Source organism: Alligator sinensis, unplaced genomic scaffold (genome assembly GCF_000455745.1).
Source record: "Alligator sinensis unplaced genomic scaffold, ASM45574v1 scaffold241_1, whole genome shotgun sequence".
NCBI lineage: Eukaryota > Metazoa > Chordata > Crocodylia > Alligatoridae > Alligator > Alligator sinensis.
The window spans coordinates 3,120,458-3,142,844 of record NW_005841894.1 but is presented as its reverse complement, the minus strand read 5'-3'; the positions used below and the strand labels follow the sequence as shown (position 1 = coordinate 3,142,844).

At 42.1% G+C, this 22,387-nt stretch overlaps 1 protein-coding gene across 17 annotated transcripts in view; it reads left to right on the top strand.

Moving 5' to 3' along the window:
- KLF12 (Kruppel like factor 12) overlaps positions 1-22,387 on the top strand; it is a 488,339-nt gene that overhangs the window by 73,844 nt on the left and 392,108 nt on the right. For 2 of the 17 annotated variants that reach the window (XM_025197314.1, XM_025197317.1), the window contains one exon: positions 21,372-21,424. The exons of 12 other annotated variants lie outside the window; for them this stretch is intronic. The gene's annotated coding sequence lies outside the window, so the exon portion shown is untranslated. Of the gene's footprint in view, positions 1-18,061; positions 18,208-20,776; positions 20,878-21,371; positions 21,425-22,387 lie in introns of those variants that run through there. 3 more of the 17 variants (XM_025197309.1, XM_025197310.1, XM_025197318.1) reach the window with 3 other exon arrangements.

Here is a 22,387-nt window from a genome sequence, read left to right as displayed (position 1 = left end):
AAAAAAAAAAAGATTAACTGAAGTGCAAAGATCATCATATTTTTCTGGAATTGCTTATTTGTAGCAAATTAGTAATTAAAACCCACTTTTTAAGTATATGAATTAAAATAGTAAGCTGAGAACCAAAACCTTTAATTTTTATGTACTGTTTTGCACAATGGTAGCCACATTTGGAAGATGAAAGATTCATTTTAAACTACAACTTTTTACTGGTTTTCATGAAGATTCACTTATTTGTGCGCATATCTCTAACTTCAGGGTCTGGGATTTACATTTACTGGACTCATACAAGGGTTCAAGCTAGAAGTTGGGTTTTGAACAAATTGATCAAACATGATTAGAGAGAGCCAAAGGAAATTAATTGCGAATAAACTGGGAATGTTTTAAAGGTAAATAAGATTACTTTAGGTGCTACTTATTGGCCATATTTCCCCATTTCTCACTTGCAGTTCCACTTGCAGATAGTGGGATTGGGCAGATGTTCAGTTTCTTCAGGGAAGAGTCTCTGCTCTCTCAGGACAAAGCACAAAAGTGTACAGAAGTTCCTAATTTTTCTTCCAGGGTAAAAGTGGTCATTCTGGGTGTTTCCAGACAAGTGCTCATATGTGGTTTGTGGTATTGCAGACCTGTCTACGGTACTACAAACCACACCTGCTGCACATACAGGCATTTGCTGTACTGCTGATTTGCAGGGCAGGTGGTTTTTTTGGACAATGGGAGATCCTGGTGTAAAAAAACCTGAGCCAGAAAAAAGCGACACAGCGTACGTGACAGCAGAAGCCATGTTCTGGCTACTGGCCAGGCTCTGTAAACCTGGATTGCTGCTGCTGAAGCCCTGGAAAGCCCCCAGGACCCCAGGTAAGGCTACTGGGGCCAGCCCAGGTGCTGCCCCAGCCTCCCCTACCCCACCTGGGGCAACTTGCCATGTGCCAGAGCATGCATGCAGGGGCATTCCTTAGGGACAACCAGAAGCAGCACATATATATGCCATTGCTAGTAGTCCCCAGGAAATACAAACTCCTGCTCATGGGGACACACCTTCTGGGAGGACAATAACTTGGGAACAACCCTAGTGAAGTGGCTCCCTGGAGACTATCTTGCAGGAGACAGAACTTCTGTACAGGCAACCAGTGTACTTTTCTCTTTCTTGTTTCCTGTACCACAGGGGCAGAAGAACATGTGTCAGCAGGGAGCAGAATAAAGCCTTTGAGTTCCTTGGGGTGGAAAAAAACTTTGCTTCCTCCTGGCTTGTTCCCTGCCAGAATCACAATGCAGCACTTGGGTGCTGGGAAGCATACAATTGTACTCCCTGCCCAGCTGCAACTGGGCTGGGACACAGCACAGCGGAGGGGAAGGCTGGAGGACTCCTGTGCACAACACAGGCCTACCCCCCACCTTCCCTGACCTTGATGATCCCTACCTACATTCACTTAAAAAAAAGAAAAAAAATCCCCGCAAAGCTCTCTGTAGGAACCCCTGGCAGCCAAGTGTCCCAGGCTCTTTTTTTCTTTGTCTGAACTTTTGTACAGGTCAGTTTTTCTCACAGTAAAACAAACCTGGGAGAGTTGTCTTGGATTATTTGAATGTGTGTATGCAGCCACTGGAGTCATTCTGAGAGGCAGTAACATTAAAGAAGTGAATATTGTGTGATGCTCTGCTCTTCTCCCAGCAATGTGCCTCAATCTTGGCACTCTACAGTCCTTTTACATCTGTTATCGGTCACTGTTGGACAGAGATAGGGTCCAGTGAAGTCCTTTTCTGTTAGAGGTTGCGAGTCTGCTGGAGTCCTATGGGGTCCACCTTCAGAAAGTCCCACAGGAAGGGTCAGATCTTATTTTAAAGATCTTGGCGCTCATTCAGACCAAAGTAAGGGTTCAGACCAAAGAAAAACCTAGCTTCCAACTCACCAATGTCTTATGTGCTTATTTAAAATAAGACTCTGAAAACAGGAGCTGAGCTCTCTTAAAATTTTGGCTACCAAATCTACTTCTGGATTTGAAATATGATCTGCAGAAATGAATAATAAATGTATTAATCTATTAATAGTCCTTGACCCAGCCCTTATTTATTTTCAGAGAGAGTATTTTTGTGTAAATGAAGTCATTTGCATCAGTTTATTTTTCTGTAGTGGTTAGTTTTGTAATCTTTTGCCTTAAATATAGCACAGTCACAGATCAGATCCAAGCTCAATGGTTGGGCATGGAACACTAGGAAAAAACACCAAAAACTTCTGATATGTGATGTGCAGTGATCTTGGTTTTCTCTGATTTTTAAAAAATCCCCAATTTTCAGATTTAAAAAAGTTACCCCAAATCCACATTTTTCCATGATTAACGGAATATATATATCTATGTATTCGTGATGTTTCATTTTAATCATGGAAACACGTGGATTTGAGCTTTTTAATTTTTTTTACATCTGACAATGTAGGAATTTTTTTATCAGAGAAAACCAGGATCCCTGGTGATGCATTCCTAAAGCAAAAACCTTATTTATCAAAAGTATTGCTAAGTAAAGGATTAAAGACTTCTTGAAAGCTTGGTTTATGTAAAGAATATACTTTCCCAGAGTACAGAAATCCCCCATCAGCCTCTGACAGTTACAGAACCATAGAAAATTAAGGCTGGAAGGGACCTCAGGAGGTCATCTAGTCTAACCCCCTGCTCAAATCAGGCCCATCCCTGCCTAGATCATCCCAGCAAAGGCTTTGTCTAGCCACTAGGCACGTTTTATAAACTTCCAAAGATGGATTTTTCACAACCTCTTTGTGTAGCCTGTTCTTTACTTACCCTGGGTACTTTACTTACCCTCCTAGTGAGAAAATTATTCCTAATATCGAACTTTAAGTTCCCTTGCTGCAACTTGAAACCATTGTTCCATGTTCTGTCATCTGCCACCACTGAGAACAGTCTAGCTCTGTCCTCTTTGGAGCCCCCCTTCAGGGAGTTGAAGGCTGCTGTCAGATCCCCCCCTGTCTTTTTTTACCAAGATCAAATAAGTCCAGTTCCCTCAGCCTCTCCTAATAAGTCATGTGCTCCAGCCCTTGAACTCTCTCCAATTTGTTCACATCCTTTCTGTAGTGGGGAGCCCAAAACCGGACACAGTACTCCTGATGTGGCCTCACCAGTGCTGAACAGAGGGGAATAATGACTTCTCTTGATCTATGGGCCACACTCCTACTAATGCAGCCCAGTATGCTGTTAGCCTTCTTGGCAACAAGGGCACGCTGTTGGCTCATATTCAGCTTATTGTCCATTGTAACTGCCAGGTCCTTTTCTGCAGAGCTGCCGCTTAGCCAGTCAGTTCCCAGCCAGTACTGGTGCATGGTATTGTCCCATCCTAAGTGCAGGACTTTGCACTTGTCCTTATTGAACTTCATGAGATTTCTTTTGGTCCAATACTCCAATTTGTAGAACTCTCTCTGAATCCTAGCCCTACCCTATAGCATACCTACTACTCCCCCCAGCTTGGTGTCATCTGCAGATTTGCTGAGGGTGCACTCAATGTCACCTTCCAGGTCATTGATGAAGACATTGAACAAAATTGGCCCCAGGACTGACCCCTGGGGCACTCTGCTTGATACTGGCTGACAATTAGACATCGAGCCATTAATTACTAGCCCTTGCAGACCAACCATCCAGCCAGTTTTCTATCCACCTTACAGTCCCTTCATCCAACCTGTACTTCCTTAGCTTGCTTGCAAGAATGTTGTGGGAGACTGTATCAAAAGCCTTGCTGAAGCTAAAGTATATGACATCCACTGCTTTCCCGGCAGCCACAGATCCAGTCATCTCATCATAGAAGGCAATCAGGTTGGTCAGGCATGACTTGCCTTTGGTAAATCAATGCTGACTTTTCCTATTCATCTCCGCCTCCTGCAAGTGCTTAGAAATGGATTCCTGGAGGACCTGCTCCATGCTTTTTCTGGGGACTAAGGTGAAGCTGGCCATTCTGTAGTTCCCCAGATCTTCCTTCCCTTTCTTAAAGATGGGCACTATATTCGCCCTTTTGTAAGTGTCTCTGACCTCTCCTGATCTCCATGAGTTTTCAAAGACAATGGCTAGCAAGTAGCACTGCAATTTCAGCAGCCAACTCCTTCCGCACCCTTGGGTGTATCCCAAGATAGCAAGAGAGAAATGTTTTTCAGCAGCAGCAATTTTCCTAGTAACTGATAGCATCACAATTTCAATGCAGTTGAGGTTCCAACACAGTAGAAAGGTTTGAAGGGAGGGTTCACAAATTCTGTAGCAAAAAGGGGCTTCAGAGGTACCTGGCCCTTTGTCTAGCCCCATGGATTTGTACACATCCAGCTTTTCTAAATAGGCCATAATATGTTTTTTTGCCACTGTCAGGTGCTTGCCTCCTCCCCAGTATGCGCTGCCAGGTGTAGTAACCTGGGAGCCGACCTTGCCTGTGAAGACTGAGTTAAAAAGGCATTGAGCACTTCGGCCTTTTCCTCCGTATCTGTCACTAGGTTGCCACCCCCATTCTGTAAGGAACCTGCACTTTCCCTGACCTTCCTCTTGTTGCTGAAATATTTATAGAAACCCTTCTTGTTACTCTTCACATCCCTTGCGATTTGCAACTCTAATTGTCCTTTGGCCTTTCTGATTTCATCCCTGCATGCCTGAGTAACAGGCTCTTATACTCCTCCCTAATTGTTTGTCCAAGTTTCCACTTGTAAAGCTTCCTTTTTGTGTTTTAACTCACTGAAGAGTTCCCTGCTAAGCCAAGCAGGTCTTTTGTCATTCTTGTGAGTCTGTCTGGGCATCAGGATGGTTCATTTCTGCACCCTCAGTAAGGTTTCTGTAATGCTAATGCTAATGTTCAAATGCTAATATGTACGTGGGTGCACATGTTCAGACATTTGTGCACACACAAACAAACACAATTTCCCACTTCATCTCTTACTGATCTTTCTTTTAAACCTGATTTTCTTTCTTCCTTTGCATGCTTTAGTTCACCTTTTTGTCTTCAGGTTCAGTACATATTGCCCTTCTATATGTCTTTCTTTTGTGAACTAGGTGAAGGATAAAATATTGTTGGGCTAGCACTGTTGACTCCATTTTTCTGCCACTCCTGTACCACAGCACTTTGCATATACTCATTACCTGAAGCTGGGGAAATCAACACCGATCACACCACTTCTAGTAAACAATTGGCAGATGTCCATTTTGGGGAAAACAGACTGGTCTTTTTATGACCCCTGAGTAGTCCCCTGTGATCTCTTTTAAGAACCCATGTACTAAGCATTTATATTCTGTTATACCAACAGCTTTAGAGAAGGCATCTTAAATAAAGTGAAGGTCTTTGTTCAGAAGATCAATGTCTGTACTTTTGATTGGACATAAATCTTGAGTAAAATTTTCAACAGTGTCTAAGTTAATTTTCCATGATACATGGGCTCCTGAAATGACTTAAATGTGAAACTAAAGCAGATAGGAACTTTTGAAAATGTTCCCCCTTAGGTCTGTGTGGTACTGAGGTAGTTAATCTGATTTTCTTGCATAGACCCAAATTACAGCTCTTTGCCCTCCCGTATGGGTACAAATGAATGCTGCAAAAGCAGCAGTATTTTGTGTCTGCATTACAACCACACCTGGGTCCCAGTTGAATCCCTACATGGATTACTCGTGCCCTTAGTATTCTGAGCATAAGAAGGTGTTTAAGAGTGGCCATGGGCTAATCAACATGTCAGCAAGAAAACATGTTAACCATGCTATCTGATCCTTAAGCTGAATTCCACAATGCTCCTTTCTCTCTGTTTCTGTCACCTACTGCCCATGTAAAGAGTACATGCTGAGGTCTTCACAAAATTCCAACTCTGCTGGGTCGAGGGAGTCATGATCACAAGGTACTGCATCTTGATTGTGGCCAGAAGTTGGCCTGTGAGACTGTGTTAAATTGCAGACTCTATAGTGTGTATGGATTTAGTAGTCTTAATGGTAAAATATCCTCAATTTATGATACACTCAGTCTAAAGTGCAGTGCTATTTTTTTTCTAATGAACAATATTTTCAGAATGTTTCAAATGTTGGCATTTTCTGGAATTTGCTTAACTGACTCAGTTTTCCCGTCTTTGCTGCCACAAGCTGTTTCCTGGCTGAAACAGTGTGTTAGAGACCTTTACTTCTCTCTTCTTCCATCAGCTTTCCAATTGCTCTTAAGGACCTGTATATCTGTGGGCTCATCTACCTGTGCGCATTTATTGTGCAGTAACCAAAATTACTGCACAGTACAGGTGCACATCTACCTGTGCTCACCTGTACTGCGCAGTAAATATGGTGATTTACGCCAACTTGAGCATAAATTTAATACCTGTATCATGCGCAGGTATCATGATGCAGGTATCAAATTTACACCCTATTAGTTACTGTGCAGTAACACTCTGCGTGTGGACTGACTTGGGACTAACTTTAGTTCCAAGTCAGTCCATACACAGTGTTAATGTGCTTTAACACCTGCACATGTAGATGCCGGTCTATTCCCGTTTAACGCACAATAACTTCACAGTAAATTGAAGCTGGTGTAAATGCATGTGTAGACACACCCTGTTTTGATTTCTCTGTTTCTTTTTAAGCCTAATATTTTCAAAACTTTCTTTCCTCTATTGCTTGTAGTCTACATAGCAGCAGTATGGAATTGATCTAGTTTTTTTGTCAGTATCATTGGTGTCCACTTTGTTTTCTGGATAGCAGCACTTTTTCCTCTCCTTTAGCATATAACAAACAAGAAGCAGAAATGACAGTACTGGACACGTATCTGTAATCTTAAGACCTTACTGCAGTTGTGTACGCTCAGTTCATGTTTAGATTACCTTTGCAATGGGGACTAGATATTTTTTAAGGGAAGGTTAGATTCTGCAGAAGCAGATGACACTTGCACAGGCTTCCTACTCACTATGAGTGGGTGCATGTGTGGATTTTTCAAGTCGTGTTCAACAGGAAGATTTTTTTCCATAGTCAGAATGAAAGTGAATGTTCAGACAGGGGATAGAAAAAAACCCTCTTTTACCCAGGAGCAGACTCTTAGTTCTGCCAACTGGCCTATTTGAGAGAACTAGTGAAGTCATCAAGCCAGTTCTATTTTAAAGCACTGACACAGTGCACTGAGGCAGCTGGAGCTACAGGCACACAGAAAGAGCTATCAAGAGAGAGATGTTTTTCAGCAGTAGAAATTTTCCTTAGTAACTGATCGCATCACAATTTCAATGCAGTTGACGTTCCAACAGCTTGGAGAGATTTGAGGGGAGGGTTCACAAATGCAAGAAGGGGCTTGAGAGGTACTTGGTGTCCATTTGTTATCTGAAGCATGCAGTCCTAGCCCCACATGCATGTGGCTCTGTGTCAACCTACTGTGACGCTGACTGTTGAACAGAATAGGTTGCCATGGGTAAGCAAAATGGTGACTGTCAAGAGCTGGGGAAAGAACCCTTTGTTTAAACAACAGGAAGGATTTATTTTTTTTACTAAATACAGGTCAGAAATGCCAAGGCTGTCATTAGCTGCAAGAAATTATAAGAGAACTATTACTACCCAGAGTAGGACACACATCATATATAATTTATCAGCATATAGGAAAACACATTTAATGTCATGCTGTGCAATAAGTGTATTCACGACAGGGTCAAGAAAGAATGAAAAGTTGCTGTTTTTCAAAAATGCACTTCCCTACATCTAGTAAGAAAACATTTATTTTTTTATTCCCTGAACAGATCTACTTTTGTATACCCATATTCACATGTTTAGAGTGGTCAAGGATTCAAAACTTGATTCTGTGAGCCTGATATAAGCAGCTGTTTTAATTGGCTGAACAATTTATTTTAAGGTATGCCATGTACTTCATATCACAAAGCACTTAACGTAAAACAATGCTGTTTCTCAAGCACTGAAATGCTGAGGATGCCTGTTTAACCTTATGCAATCTACATGAGTATACCTGCAGATTGTTAGTTAGGTTTGAGGGGAGGTGTCTTGTTTGGGATGTTATTTCAGAAATGCTATCTCACTATACCATGTAGTTAATAGAACTAGACAGAATTCTAGCATGAATGCATACAGGGGTCATGACTGTGAAGGATGCCATGATTCAACCTGATTTAGCAGTGGGAGCTCGAGAGACAGGAAGTTGCCTTGTTTATAAGAAGTAGGGTAACCACAATTGCAAACAAGCATGAAAGATTCCGCTGTGGCTTTCATTATGAATAGCAAGCAAGAGTGCTGAGAATTCATTTTTTAAATTTAAATGCCAGTGGCAAGACACTATGTAAAGAAGGCATATACTCCAAGTAAAGAAGAGCATATTATAGCATTGCCATATAAGTCAGAGCTTTTGTAGAATGCTGAAATGCATCAAATGATTTGAAAACACTAAACTAAATTTATTATGAAATTGTCATTGTGGGGGTGGGAAGCAGCTCTCATTTTCCTTGTGGTGTTTGAGTTGGAGATTACAAATAAATCGTATGAACTCTGTGAAATCTGTTCAGGAGCTTCTTGCTTGAGTGGGTTAAAAGACAAATCCAGTCAATGTTTTTGATTCATTGCAGAAATCAAGTATATTTTTTCAGTAATGAGAATATTCTAAAAATGATAGGCTGTATTAGACTGACTTTTGTTGAAGCAATATGTTCCTATTAGGATTTGAATGCCAAACAAATCCGTTTCAATCACAAAGTGACTGGGTGTTCAGACTGAGAGTATTGAGCTGTAAAGAAACACTCAGGATCACAGTTTTTTTTTGTATTGATAGGAAGCATGTCCTCCTTTCCATCTACAGGGAGATCCATGGGACTTGTGAATGTGGGTCAAGGGGGAAGTGTGTCCCCAAGCAATACATCTGCTGCCATGTAACTAGATTATATTTATGCATAGAGCACCATGTGCAAACAGTTATGTTTTATGTATGATAACAAATAAGGCATGTAATCCAAAATTTTAGATAGCAATATAAAACAATAAGTGTCAATCAGTTACACCTTCTCCATGTAATTAATAGGGGAATGACTTATATTGCCAAGGGTATACTAGGATTTCTGGGCCATGTTCACCTCCATTACAAATCTATTAGTTTCACTGGATCTAGAGCAGAGATAAATTTGACCTTTGACTTGCTATTTTTATTGCATTGTATTAATCTACTCATAAAACATTATTCTCTGCATTTGTTGTTTATCTTGTTACTCTCATGCGGTGGAGCATCTTTGTTGATATTTTCAAAAGATGTTTTTAAAGGCATGCTGAACACATGCTGGCTCAGACTTTGCCCTAGCTAAAAGTTAACACTGTGATGTAGGTAAAAGTTTTGGTCTTCTGTGGGGGACAAAGTTCTTGGTAATGCATGCCAGGTATACCGCAGCTGAAACTAGAAGTCTGGGGATATCAGCTGCTAAGCCTTTTTGTGGTTGAGTACCTGGTTAGTAGGGATGCAAATATTTAAAAAAATTATCCATTTAACCTCCTCTAATTATATTGGTCCTGGTTGGGGAGTGCAAAGACCCAGGCTAATGCCTGTCCTAGCCTGCCATGGGGGAGATGCTGCAGCTGCCTGCCCAGAGCAGTGCAGGGAGCCAGGGTCCATGCACAGATCTGCTTGGACACAGCTGCTGCTGGGAGCTGCTCCCCAGGGAACTGGTGCCCATTGTAGGGATGTGTGGAGAACAGATCACAGCTCTGCCCTGGGTCTTGGTCCTGCACTGTCACCATCTCATGATCCTGGCCCCTGCCCGCCTGTCCCACTCCCAGATGCTGCTCACTATCCACCCACAGCCCCATCCCATTTGCCCCACTGAGTGTGCCTTGCCCACAGGAGGTCCTGCTGGTTTCCAGGGAGATCCTGCCTGCCCACTCCATCTAGCACCTGAGTGCAGGGTGGATGGGCCGAGGCCAGATAAGGTCAATTGCCACCCCTCCTTCCCCCACCACACGGGGTTAGCTCAGCACCACCCCCATTGCCCCACCTTGCTATCCTGGTCTAAACCAACCCCCACCTGAGGCAGCATCATCCCTGTCCAAACCATTCTGTACAAATCCATTGTCTAACCTTAGTAAAACTATATTGTTAGCCTATTAAAAAAAGCTTGGGCTTAGTCTGTTGGTGAAACTTCCTCCTTCCCTTTTAGAACTACTGCTTCTGTGGTTAGAGCAGGCATATGGGCAAGAACTCCTTTGGCACGATAGAAAAGGAGTGATTGCAGCACCCCCTTTTCCATAAGTACCCTGGGACTTTGGAGTTGTTTTCTTCTTCTGAAATAGTTCAGATCTTCTTCTGAAATAGTTCAGTTTCCTTCAGGGTTTTCTGCAGAGTGCACCTCATATCTCAGTCTTTTATGGGAAGGAAAGTTCACTAGAGGATATGCTTGTGCGCTCACCACTAGCATTTTGGACTGGCTTGGATTTTTAAATTTTGGGTCAGCTGCTAGATGTACTGTGGGACAGATGTTGCATGTGTCACTGGACAACTTGTACCTATGTCTGTCCTGGAACAGAAATATCCCAGGATTGGCATGTCGCTACATCACTAGGGACCACTGTAATCTAGGTTTCAAGGGATTTCAGGGGAAAGCCCAAAATTTAGCATTTCCCCCAAGCCCTTGAAAACTGCCATTTGGCTAGAAAAGGCCTGAAACTGTAGCAGAGAGGGAGGGTGGGGAAAAAAATTTAAAAAAACCCTAAAATCTTACCTTAAGTGCAGAGAAGAAAGGTGGCAGAGTCATGGGAACACTATGGAAGCCCCACATGGTCCTTAAAAAGACCTTGTTTATTAGAAAGAAATGTTGCCTTCTCTCATATTTTTGTGCCCGATTTCAGACAACTTAAGACAAAGTAGATGCCAAACCCTTTCTTCAAATCAGGCCACTGTAAAGTGTCCCAGGTTGGGCACACAAAGACTGACGCATCTAAAGTTACTTGTCATTTAAAAAAAATATTCTATGTCTTGCTTCTTCAGTGGTAAAATTTTAATATCAACTTTGTGGGAGCTGTTGGGCCATCACTCTGAAGCAACAGAGGGGTTAAGTGCTGTAGGAGGAGCAGCAGACTCCGGTGTGGCAAAGAGCTAAACTAACAGGAGCCAGAGAAAACCACATGGATTGTAAGACTGAGGCCTAAAGCATTAGGTCTACAGACAGATATTCAAAAAGCCTGGGCCCGAATTAATTCAATCTTTGCAGGTTAGTCTAACTTGGCTAGGCTAAACCAGTTTGTAAGCATACAGACATCTCCTCTGGTTTGAAAAAATGCAGGCACATGCCTGCAGTGGCTCAGGCTAGAAGCCGGGGGGGGGGGGGGGGGGGGGGGGGAGTGATGATGACACACTAGAGTAGCCCTCCCTTCGTTTGTACAATGCTGAGCTGAGGAGGGCATGGCTAGGCCCCCCACAGGATGCTCTGATTAGGGAGGGGTTCCCCCCAGACTTATGACCGGTCAACAGGGAATTGATAACACGGTATTTATAACCCCATTAAGAAAACAACAGAGGAACATTACCAGCTATCTGTTGATTCTGCCTATGTCTCATCTACCACAGCAGACCACAGCTAGCATGTGGTATGCTAGCTAATGCTATGTGTCTGTGTAAGGCAGAGGGGACGGGGATCTCTGCTTATCAGGGAGTGGTGATGGGGAGGTGGGGAGCAGGGGGAAGCCAGGCAGAATCCTGCAGTCTCTGCTGAAGCTCCAGCCAAGGAGCAGAGGGGAGAGGCCAGCTCTGCTGTTGAGCAGAGAGCCCCTCCCAGCCCAGAGAGCATGTCAGGATGCTGGGGGAGTATGGTTTAACTTAAACCAGCAAGGGGTCTTGGACAGACATTGCATAAACTGGTTTGACCCAAATCAGTTAGGTCTGATACTACATTCAACCAGGTTTATCTGAAACCGGTTTCAGCCATTTTCAAATTGGTTTGTGTGCACTGAACATTTATTTTGTTACAGGTTTAAACCTGTTTCTGATCACTTAAACTGGTTTATGTGTTATGTCTGTCCCTAGCCTAGGGGTGAACAGTCTTGGGCATGGAGTGGCTCTGAAGCTGCTTTATGATCCTGGGAAATGAGGTAAGAATAGACCTTCTGTTACATTCTCTGTTTCTCACAAGCATTTAGCATAGCTAGCCAGGGTCTACTCTGATATTTAAAATGAACCAAAACACAAAAAAGAAATAAAAAAGAAAAACACTGAAGACTTAGAAATATATGTAGATGTATGGGAGTTGCATGACACAATGACATTTCAGATGGTTGCAGAAACAGATCTGTTACCCTAATGCTGTGGTTGGAATGAAGGGATGTTCAGTAATCGAATGGTCTTACTTTCCTTAAGGACCTGTTGACATAGTATAGGTGGCATGAATAAAGTGATTGGAAAAATACTGTGTACCCCAAACCATCCACCCACTTAAGAGAAAAGGAAAGCAGAGTCAAAGAGCCATTGGAAGGTTTTGCCCCTTTTACTGCAGAAATTTGGAAAGGTTCCTAGAGGAAGTTTGAGTTGTGGGAGTAGTAATACTACAAAGCTTGCAAGCTACACTGTTGAATTGCATGAAAATTACTAAGAATTCTTTTTTTATGGATTTTTAGGTATTTTGGGGGGCAAACAGAAATTCATGATGTATGCTGATCATCTCTCCAGCATTTGTCAGTAGTCCTCAGCAAGTCCTCTTATATCTGAACCTTAATACCTGGACAGCTTTCGTCTTATGATATGTGCATGGACTAAGGCAGAGGTCCTTCTTGTCACAGTTTGTGTTTGATGAAGTAATGCTTTCCACCTGCCTCAGACTTCAAAATGGCTGAAAAGTTCCATCCTCCAACTTTCCAAAAGAAACTCTCTTCTGGCAGAGAATAAGCCAGGAAAATTGCATACCCAAACAGTGAGGCTTGCTGAAAGATAGGTGACTGCAAGAAGAGGGTTAGAATGGCAACACTTTTACAACCTTAACCAGAGCAGCCACAATTTCACTCTGTCTGAAACTCCATTTCACACTTTTCAGTTTTCCTTCCAGTCTGTTATGTAGACAGAGGCATGTGCGGGCTAAGTACTTGTCTGGATTTATCATAGGATAGCAGATCAGTGAAAATTTGTTGTTTTTTTCTCGTATGTAAGTTTCTTTGGTGGCCTGTTTTCTCTTTTTTAAATATTTTGTTCCAACCCTTTCAAAATTTTTGAGTTATTATTATTGTTATCACTAGTATTTATGATTTTAGGTTTTCTGTAGTTTTAATTGCCCATTTAAATGCATCAGTGTCAGAAGTAATCTGAGATAGACAGTTCTCAGGTTAATTTTAATCTAGAATTTATACTTTAAATAGAAGATTTTTCTTAGTTAGGAAATAGGAAAGACTGCAGTAGTGTTTGAATGGATGTGCAAATCATTAAATGTGCTAATGTACTCTAGAAAATTTAAACTACATTCTGAGATGTTCAGTTTGTTTTTCTTTTAGCATATTGATATAAAAGTGAAGGGAACTGACTTTCAAGGTAGAGAATAAAGGAATGGCTGTCAAAAGAGGTATGTTTAAGACCTCTGACTTTAGGGTTCTTGAAGACACCTCAAAATAAGCAGGGTCTCACTAAATGCTTTGCCTCCTTGTTTAATAACCTGGCTATAGATTTAAGAAACCATGTAGCATGTGACATACATATAACAAAATTTATTGAGCAAGTACAGGTATGTACCATCAAGTCTTGCTGATCCGTCATTTCATATCTCCTGGATGTACTGTTGCAGTCTCTCCTGTTTAATGATCCTCAGCCTCTCCAGATCACACCAATCCATCCATTTTCCCTGAGGTCCTAATCATCTGATCACCTGTGCTCTTGCTACTGAGGGCATGTGAACATGTAGCAGTATGTATATTAAAAACAAGCAGCCCCCTCTCAGCCCCGCCCCTTAACACCACCTAAATACACCAAACAAATACTGTAATCATAGAATCATAGGAAGTTAGATGTTGAAAAGGACCTCAGGAGGTCATCTAGTCCAACCCCCTGCTCAAAGCAGGACCACCCCCAACTAGTATCATCTCAGCTAAAGCTTTGTCTAGTCAGGTTTTGAAAACCTCCAAGGATGGAGCTTCCACCACCTCTCTGGGTAACCTGTTCTGGTGTTTTACTACCCTCCTAGTGAGAAAATTCTTCCTGATATCTAACTTAAACGTCCCTTGCTGCAACTCGAGACCATTACTCCCTGTTCTGTCATCTGCCACCACTGAGAACAGTCGAGCAACATCCTCTTTCAAACCCCACTGCAGGTAGTTGAAGGCTGTTATTAAATCCCCTCTCAATCTCTTCTTCTCTAGACTAAATAATCCCAGTTCCCTCAGTCTTTCCTCATAAGTCATGTGCCCCAGCCACCTCACCATTTTTGTCACCCTCTGCTGGACTTTCCAATTTGTCCACATCCTTTTTGTACCAGGGGGTCCAAAATTGAACACAGTACTCCAGATGTGGCCTCAATAATGCTGAATAGAAGGGAATAATCACTTCCCTTGACCTGCTGCCAACACACTAATTGATGCAGCCCAGTATGCTGTTAACCTTCTTGACAACCGGGGCACACCGCTGTATCATATTCAACTTATTGTTCACTGTAACCCCCAGATCCTTTTCTGCAGAGTACCAGCCTGTACTGGTGCATGGGATTGTTCCATCCAAAGTGCAGGACTTTGCATTTGTCGTTATTGAAGCTAATGAGATTCCTTTTGGCCCAACCCTCCAATTTGTCTAAGTCACTCTGAATTCTATCCCTATCCTTCAGCATATCTACTACTCCCCCTAGCTTGGTGTCATCTGGAAACTTGCTGAGGGTGCACTCTATGCTATCTTCCAGTTAGTTGATGAAGACATTGAACAAATCTGGCCCCAGAACCAACCCCTGGGGCACTCCACTTGATAGCAGCTGCCAACTAGACATTGAGCTATTGATTACTACTCTCTGAGCCCAGTTTTCCAGCCAGTTTTCTATCCACCTTACAGTCTATTCATCCATCCCATACTCCCTTATCCTGCCTGCAAGAATACTGTGGCAGACTGTATCAAAAGCCTTGCTGAGGTTAAGTTACACTGCATCCACCAGTCGGGCACTCCACTTGATAGCAGCTGCCAACTAGACATTGAGCTATTGATTACTACTCTCTGAGCCCAGTTTTCCAGCCAGTTTTCTATCCACCTTACAGTCTATTCATCCATCCCATACTCCCTTATCCTGCCTGCAAGAATACTGTGGCAGACTGTATCAAAAGCCTTGCTGAGGTTAAGTTACACTGCATCCACCAGTCTCCCCGCATCCACGGAGCCAGTCATCTCATCATAGACAGCAATCAGATTGGTCAGGCATGACTTGCCCCTAGTGAATCCATGCTGACTGTTCCTGATCACCTTTTTCTCCTCCAAGTGCTTAGAAATGATTTTTCTAGGGACTGAGGTGAGGCTGAATGGTCTATAGTTCCCTGGATCCTCCTTTTTCCTTTTCTTAAATATGGATACTATGTTTGCCGTTTTACAATCATCCAGGACTTATTCTGATCTCTATGATGATGATGGTCAATGGCTCTGCAGTCACATCAGATAGCTCCCTCAGCACCCTTGTGTGCATACTGTCCAGCCCCATGGACTTGTACATGTCCAGCTTTTCTAGGTAGTCCCTAATCTGTTATTTCACCATGGAGGGCTGCTCAGCTTCTGCCTAAACTGTGCTGCCGGGTGCTGTAGTCTGGGAGCTGACCTTGCCAGTGAAGGCTGAGGCAAACAAGGCATTGAGCACTTCAGCCTTTTCTGCACCCTGTCACAAGGTTGCCTCTGCAATTTAGTAAGGGACCCACACTTTCCCATATCCTCCTCTTGCTACCAATATACTTGTAGAAACCCTTCTTGTTACCCTTCACATCCCTTGCTAGCTGCAACTCCAATTGCGCTTTGGCTTTCCTGACTTCATCCCTGCATGCCTGAGCAATGGTCTTATATTCTTCCCTAGTTATTTGTCCAAGTTTCCACTTATTATAAGCTTTCATTTTGTGATTTAGTTTACTAAACAGTTCCCTGCTAAGCCAAGCTGGTAGTCTGCCATACTTGCTAATCTTCCTGCACATTGGGATGGTTTGTTCCTGCACTCTCTGCAAGTCTTTAAAGTACAACCAGCTCTCCTGGACTCCTCCCCCACCCTGGTCTGGCTTCCCAGGGGATCCCAGGAGTTCACTAATGAGTTGAAGTCTGCTTTTCTGCAGTCCAGGGTCCTTACTTTGCTGCACTCCATCCTTCCTTTCTTCAGGAAACCTGAGCTGAATCATCTTGTGGTCACTACTGCCCAGGTTGCCATCCACTATGTTCCCCACCAATTCTTTCCTGTTTGTGACCAGCAGGTCAAGAAGAGCATGGGTCAAGAGCAGCAGGTCAAGAAGAGCATAATATACACATAGTTCTCCCTTAGATTAATTTATATGGAAAAAAAAAATCCCATTTGTACAGCTATCACCTCACTTCTGTGGATTTTTCTAGTCTCCACCATAATTAACATCGTGATCAACAGACTCTTGCTTTTGTGATTAATTATTTGATGATTTTTTTGATTAGTGGCAAAGTGGTTTTCATAAAGTAAGAACTGATACAAACCTTTTTGAATGAAGTTCCATGAATACATTTGGCTAAATATTTTTCACATGCCTGCCCACAAACAGAAGTACCACAGGGTCATAGAAGAGTCTTTTTCCATAGCACTTCAAGTCTTCTAGAAGTTATGGAATTTTTTTTGCAGATTATCTGTAGTAACAGGGTGCCATCTCCACGGGTGGCTGTAAGCCCCTGAAGGCCCCCAACATTCCTTTTTTGCCCTGATCGCTCTGGGAACAGTCTTCCCTTCACTCACCTGCCACATCTTATGGTTATAAACGGGAGGCTGCCCCAGGGCTTCCCAGACTTAAGGAACACCTGGTGGTTGTGGTCCTTTGCCTTATGGACTAATTGCATGGCTCCATACCTCCCCTATGCCATGCCCCATGCCTCACAGAACTTGAATCACCAGTTGGGTGGGACATTTCTTCCTTCATCTCCAGGCCACTCCAGGACTTCCTTTCTTTGTTGGGGTTTTAGCCTTCCCAGCTTTCGCCACTCTATCGTAGCTGGTCCTGCGGCCCAAGCCCACTGTTCTAAGCCTAGCTTCTAGGTTCCAGCCCCCACTCTACCTTGAACCTGTCCCCAACAGGTCCCAGCACAATAATGTGCCCCTAGGACCGTAATGGGACCTCTGAATCACCCCTCTAGTCCCAAACCCAAGCCATTGGTCCTAACATAAAAATGAAGGCCACTTGCCTGCTTAACAAAACTCTCTCTTTCTGGGTGGCTCTTTCTTTTTTCCAGGCCTACAAAGCTGCTTTCTTCTAGCGTCCTCGTAGATTCAGTGTTCCTACCATGCTGCTGTCAGGAGCTCCACAACTTACAGGGCTGGCCTCCTTGACTAGCTCAATTCCAGGGCTTATATAGTTCTTGCCTGAGCCCTCTTCTGGTCATGTGAGCCCCAGTCAGCTGAACTGACTACGGGGTTGTCCTTCAACCGCTGGCTGCCCATGCTATAAAGACTCTGCCCTTAAAGGAGCTGCGCTGTTCTCCAGTAACAGGGCCAGGGGAGAAAAAGTTTGAGATGAGTATCTGGGCTCCTTGGCTGTGTGTAGATGAAACGAGAGGCATGTTTGCATGACACTATAAAGCAGGCTAAATGCTTTTGCACTGCTTTAATGGTGTTAGTGTTTGTACACCTCGGCAGTGTATTGTACATTAATTCTAGTTGCTGTATGACACTCAGTGGCATAATGCGCCTTAAATGACTTGGGGCGCAGCAAACTAAAACTCCTTTGAGGAGTTTTAGTTTGCTGCCCCTACAGCCGCAGAGCTAAGCAGTAGGCTCTGTATAGCTCCACGGCTCTGCAGGAAGTCCTGCAGGCAGCCTGGCAGCAGCCCAGGAAAACAGCTCTGCCCAAGAAAAGTGGTGAGCCTGATCTCCCTCCCCCTCCCCCCCGGAGCCTGCCTGAGCTGCATGAGGGCCCGGTGCTTCCCTCTGCAGCTGCAGTGCCCCCCAGGACCAGCCGAGCCAGGTGCCTGTAGGTAGGTGCTGCCGGGGCTGGGGGGGCACAGCTGCTGTGGAGGGAAGCACCAGCCCTCCTCCCGCAGCCCAGGGACCTCTCTGCCCACTGGTAGCTCATCCTTCCCTCCCTACCAGAGAGGCAGGTAAGTTAGCAGGGTGTGTGCACGACACAGGGGTTTAATCAGCCCTGAATTGAAGCAATGTTTTTTAAAACTCGCCACTTTAATTTAGGGCCCCTGCTTCATCTGAGTCAGCCCTGAATTGAAGCAGTGTTTTTTAAAACTCACCACTTTAATTTCGGGCCCCTGCTTCATCTACACATGCCCCTTCATACTAAACCAGATCTTGAAATCTTTTCCTATTTGGAATCTACTCCTATTTGCTCAGTGCTGTGGTTTAACTCTGTGGCATAAAGAATTTGAGCCTTACGTTGTTTTGAATTAGGTAAACTTTAAAAAAGGAAGGTAGTAATTTGGAGACTTCACTTATTCTTATCTCTCCAATAGACTTTCACTGGGTGCATCTACACATGTGCTTAACTGCTCAGTATACTAATTTGTTGTGGTGTAAAGTGTCACAGTCTATATGTATGACGCTATTAAACTGCAACAAACTAATTTGGTAAGGGACAGAATTATCTTATGATTGTGAAAATAACTGCACCTAAATGCACTTGTAAATACTGACCCAGGCATACATTGTGCCTGGTCAGCCCAGTCTGCCATCTAGACACAGGGCTCTGCACACTGGGTCACTCTCATCCCCCAGCCAGCCCCTCCACCACCAGCTTGGGGCTGACCCCCTTGCCAGCCCCTGGCTGCTCTGCCCTGACTCAAACTGCTTCATTCCTGGGCACAGTGTCTCCATGTACACCCTGGTCTGTAGCGGTTTGAGCATCTACATGCGTCACTGAGGTGCCGTGATAAACGCTGGTGCACACTGTGACCTTTGGCAAGTCACTTGACGTTTTCAGTACTTCACTTTCCAGCTCAGTAGTCCAGATCATAGTACTTCTTTCAAAGGCAGAGTTGTGCTAAATTAAACTTGATACAAAGCTTAAGCTACCTTTGACAGAGGGTGTTACAGTACAAACTTTATTAAATAATTTATTTACTTATTATGATGATAAATACTTTGCATGCTTTAAAGCAGTTTCTGCACCTTAAGTGATTGAATTTGCTATTGAGAAATGGAAATTGTTATTTATATATTTAGGATGAGTAAAAAGTATATTGATTTGTGATCCATTTTTTCTTTCTGACATTCAGAATTTATAGTGTGTTAGATGCTAGTCATTCCACTTTAACTTTTTTTTTATTAATGGACATATTTTTGTAAGTGTAGGTCAACAATATCAAACCAGAAGTTTGTTCTTAATGTTTATTATGATGCATCAATAGCTTTGCTCAGAACATACTATAGGTTCTGTTTCATTACAGCTGTTGGTTACAATCAAAAGGAGGGTTAAGGCAACCAGATTCACCTTCATGGTTTAATTTTCTCAAGTGAAATACACAAAACAATAATAATAAGAAAGAAAGAAACAAACCATTATATTTTAGAAAATAACATTTTGAAAGGAATTGTTTAAATTTGTATCACTCTGTATTAAGTTGATATTGGAAGATGTGAATCTAGAATACAGATAAGAATATATTAAAATAAGTTCTTGTGTAAGAAGTATTACTATTTGTTTGCCAAAAGAAGTATTGCCATCACAGTTAATTACTCCACAGTAACAATGGAGTTAACTGTACCATTAAGTGTAGATGGTGATGCTTTACTGTGGATCTAATTAGTCTACTTTTCAGGAAAGCACATGTGTAGATGCACCTCCAGTGTGAAAATCTTCCTGACCTGTTATGAGATCTTTGCAACAGAAGTTTTTTGCAACAGGAGAATTGCTCTATTTTTCTGTAGTCAAAACACATCTGAAAACTAAAAGCTGACTTAGTTTCTGAGGGGTGGCTTGAGTTCAATGAGCAGTGCCTTGAGTTTAAAAAGGTTGAAAACCACTGCTAGCATGTCAGCAACATAAAAACTAGCTCAGTTGTGTAGTTCCCCGTTCATCCTATTTGAGTGTTGACTCTGAAACAAGGTGACAAAGTAAAGGTTAATTTTGGCTAACAAGCCGATGCTGTTCATTTATATTTGAACATGTTGCAGATAAACTTTTTGTGTAATTCTGAACTGTATCTCCTTCTGTTCCAGATGTGAAGGATCCCAACTGTTTCCAACCACCCCTAGCTTTTTCCCAATAATTTTATAATTAATTACACGTGCACATTTTTAGTACAAAAGTTTGCAGTGCATTGAAAATAGAAAAATAAAGGAGCACAGAAAGTAAATCCAGTAACCAATTTTGTTGTTTGTTCTTTGTGCTTAATTCAGTATAAACTTCCATTGTAATTCTTGGTTGAAGCTACTAAAGAATCTCAAGAGTCTCAGTTTTGCAGAATCAAAATAGTTAAGATGAGACTATACTACTCTGTGTTTATAACTTCCAAATTCGAAGTACTGCCACAAGAATAGCATGGAAATATCACTATAAAGTTTGTAAAGTCTCCCAGAACTGTCCAAAATGCAAATCTGAACTATCCTGTAACTTCTTAAAATGAAGGCTTCATGTTTTAATTATTTTATCATATGCCTGCTTTGCGGGACTCACTATCTCTTTATGTAGTATCATTTTTTGGCTTAAACATTCCTCAGTGTACAGTGATGAGTCATGCAGCTGTGCACAGAGTGAGAAGACGTCTCATGATAATATTATTTACAGAATTTACTCATTTTTGGCATCTTCTGCTGCATCTGTAAGTATATTTCAGAGAAAAACTGTAGAAATAGAATATAATATAACAAATCGACCATCCCTGTCTGTGAACTGTAAAGCTTACATAATTTCTGCACGTAAATATTCCCAATGGAACATGCCATTAAGTTACGGTTCATGTTGAATGTTCTTTGTTATGGTCATGTAAGGGGATTAACTGTTAACCACTCTCTTCTAAGTACAGTGGTCTTTGCTACAATGCTATAGGAAATTAAATGAAACTTTAGATAGTTCTCCTACCTTCATGCAGGGTAACTCACCCTGGAAATAGGATGTGTTATCATAATGGGTATTAAATAAATATATTCTTGTTCTAGTGAAGTTTAATAAGTTATTTCTGTGTGTGTTATTTACATCATAGTCTGTCTCTCCTTTCTTGCTATCTCCTGGTCGGTTAAACATAGAAATGTGAATGGCAGTGGTTTAATAGCATAATCTGGATGTTGTTTGTACTTCTGTTTATTTGTGCAACAGAAATAGGGAGCGATGGAAGCCTGTAGCAAAGAATGGATCAAAATAATTTTACTGTAAGTAAAAATAAGATTATTCCTATTTCACTGTCCTTGGGACAATATAATCTACATTTGAAAACGTATGTCTGCAGCATGCTCAATCACTTTAATTAAATTATACTTTTAAACTTGTTTAATACTTGCATGTGCGCTAATTGGTACATGCAATTTAGATAGTTTTATCAATCTATTTATAATAGGTACATGCAGTAATTATATATGTATTGCATCTTTCCTCTTTCAATTTTCTATGAATATTTTTGTGTGAAAGAGACTTATTGCCAAAGTGGTCTTTCACATCTGCAGCCCCCAGTTCAGATCAGAAGTGAAGTAAGCCATTTTTGTTCAGAGTGGATATGTGTGCACAATATATGGCTGTTTGACAATTAACAGTCCCTGGTTAGTAAGAGGAGTTCAGTGCTAAAATAATAGTTTTTCATAAGCAGAATAATTCCCAGATCATTCCCAAAGGGACTTTTTTTTTTTCAGTTTTAATGGGCATCGCCAGTCAGGCTCTGCATTTGATCCATAAAATCTAGTGGCCCAAAACTCCAGATTCTAAACCAATACGGACAAGCTGCTGGGATTATTCAATAGGATCATACAAGTAAGGTCAGTAGGATGTGGCTTCTTTTTTACAATCTATTACCCTCATGCTGAGAGACTGAAAGAAACAGCCAATAGCCAGTGCTAGAGATGGTCAATTTCTATTGCACTATCTTCACATTTTCATTTTGCTCTCCAAAATCTGTCTCCTAGTTCAGTGTACATCAAAGTTATTTTTCATTTCAAAATTCTTTATAGCTTTTAGGTGTTGGCAAGCATGGACTTTATTCTGTACTGCTTTAGAGATACCCATGTTAAAGGGAGTATAAGTTAGCTAACAAAGCCTTTTTCTCAGAACTGTATCAATATCTGTGATGTTGACATGTAGATACACAGTGTCAGCTATATGCTCTGAAGCCCTCTAGCAAAAGC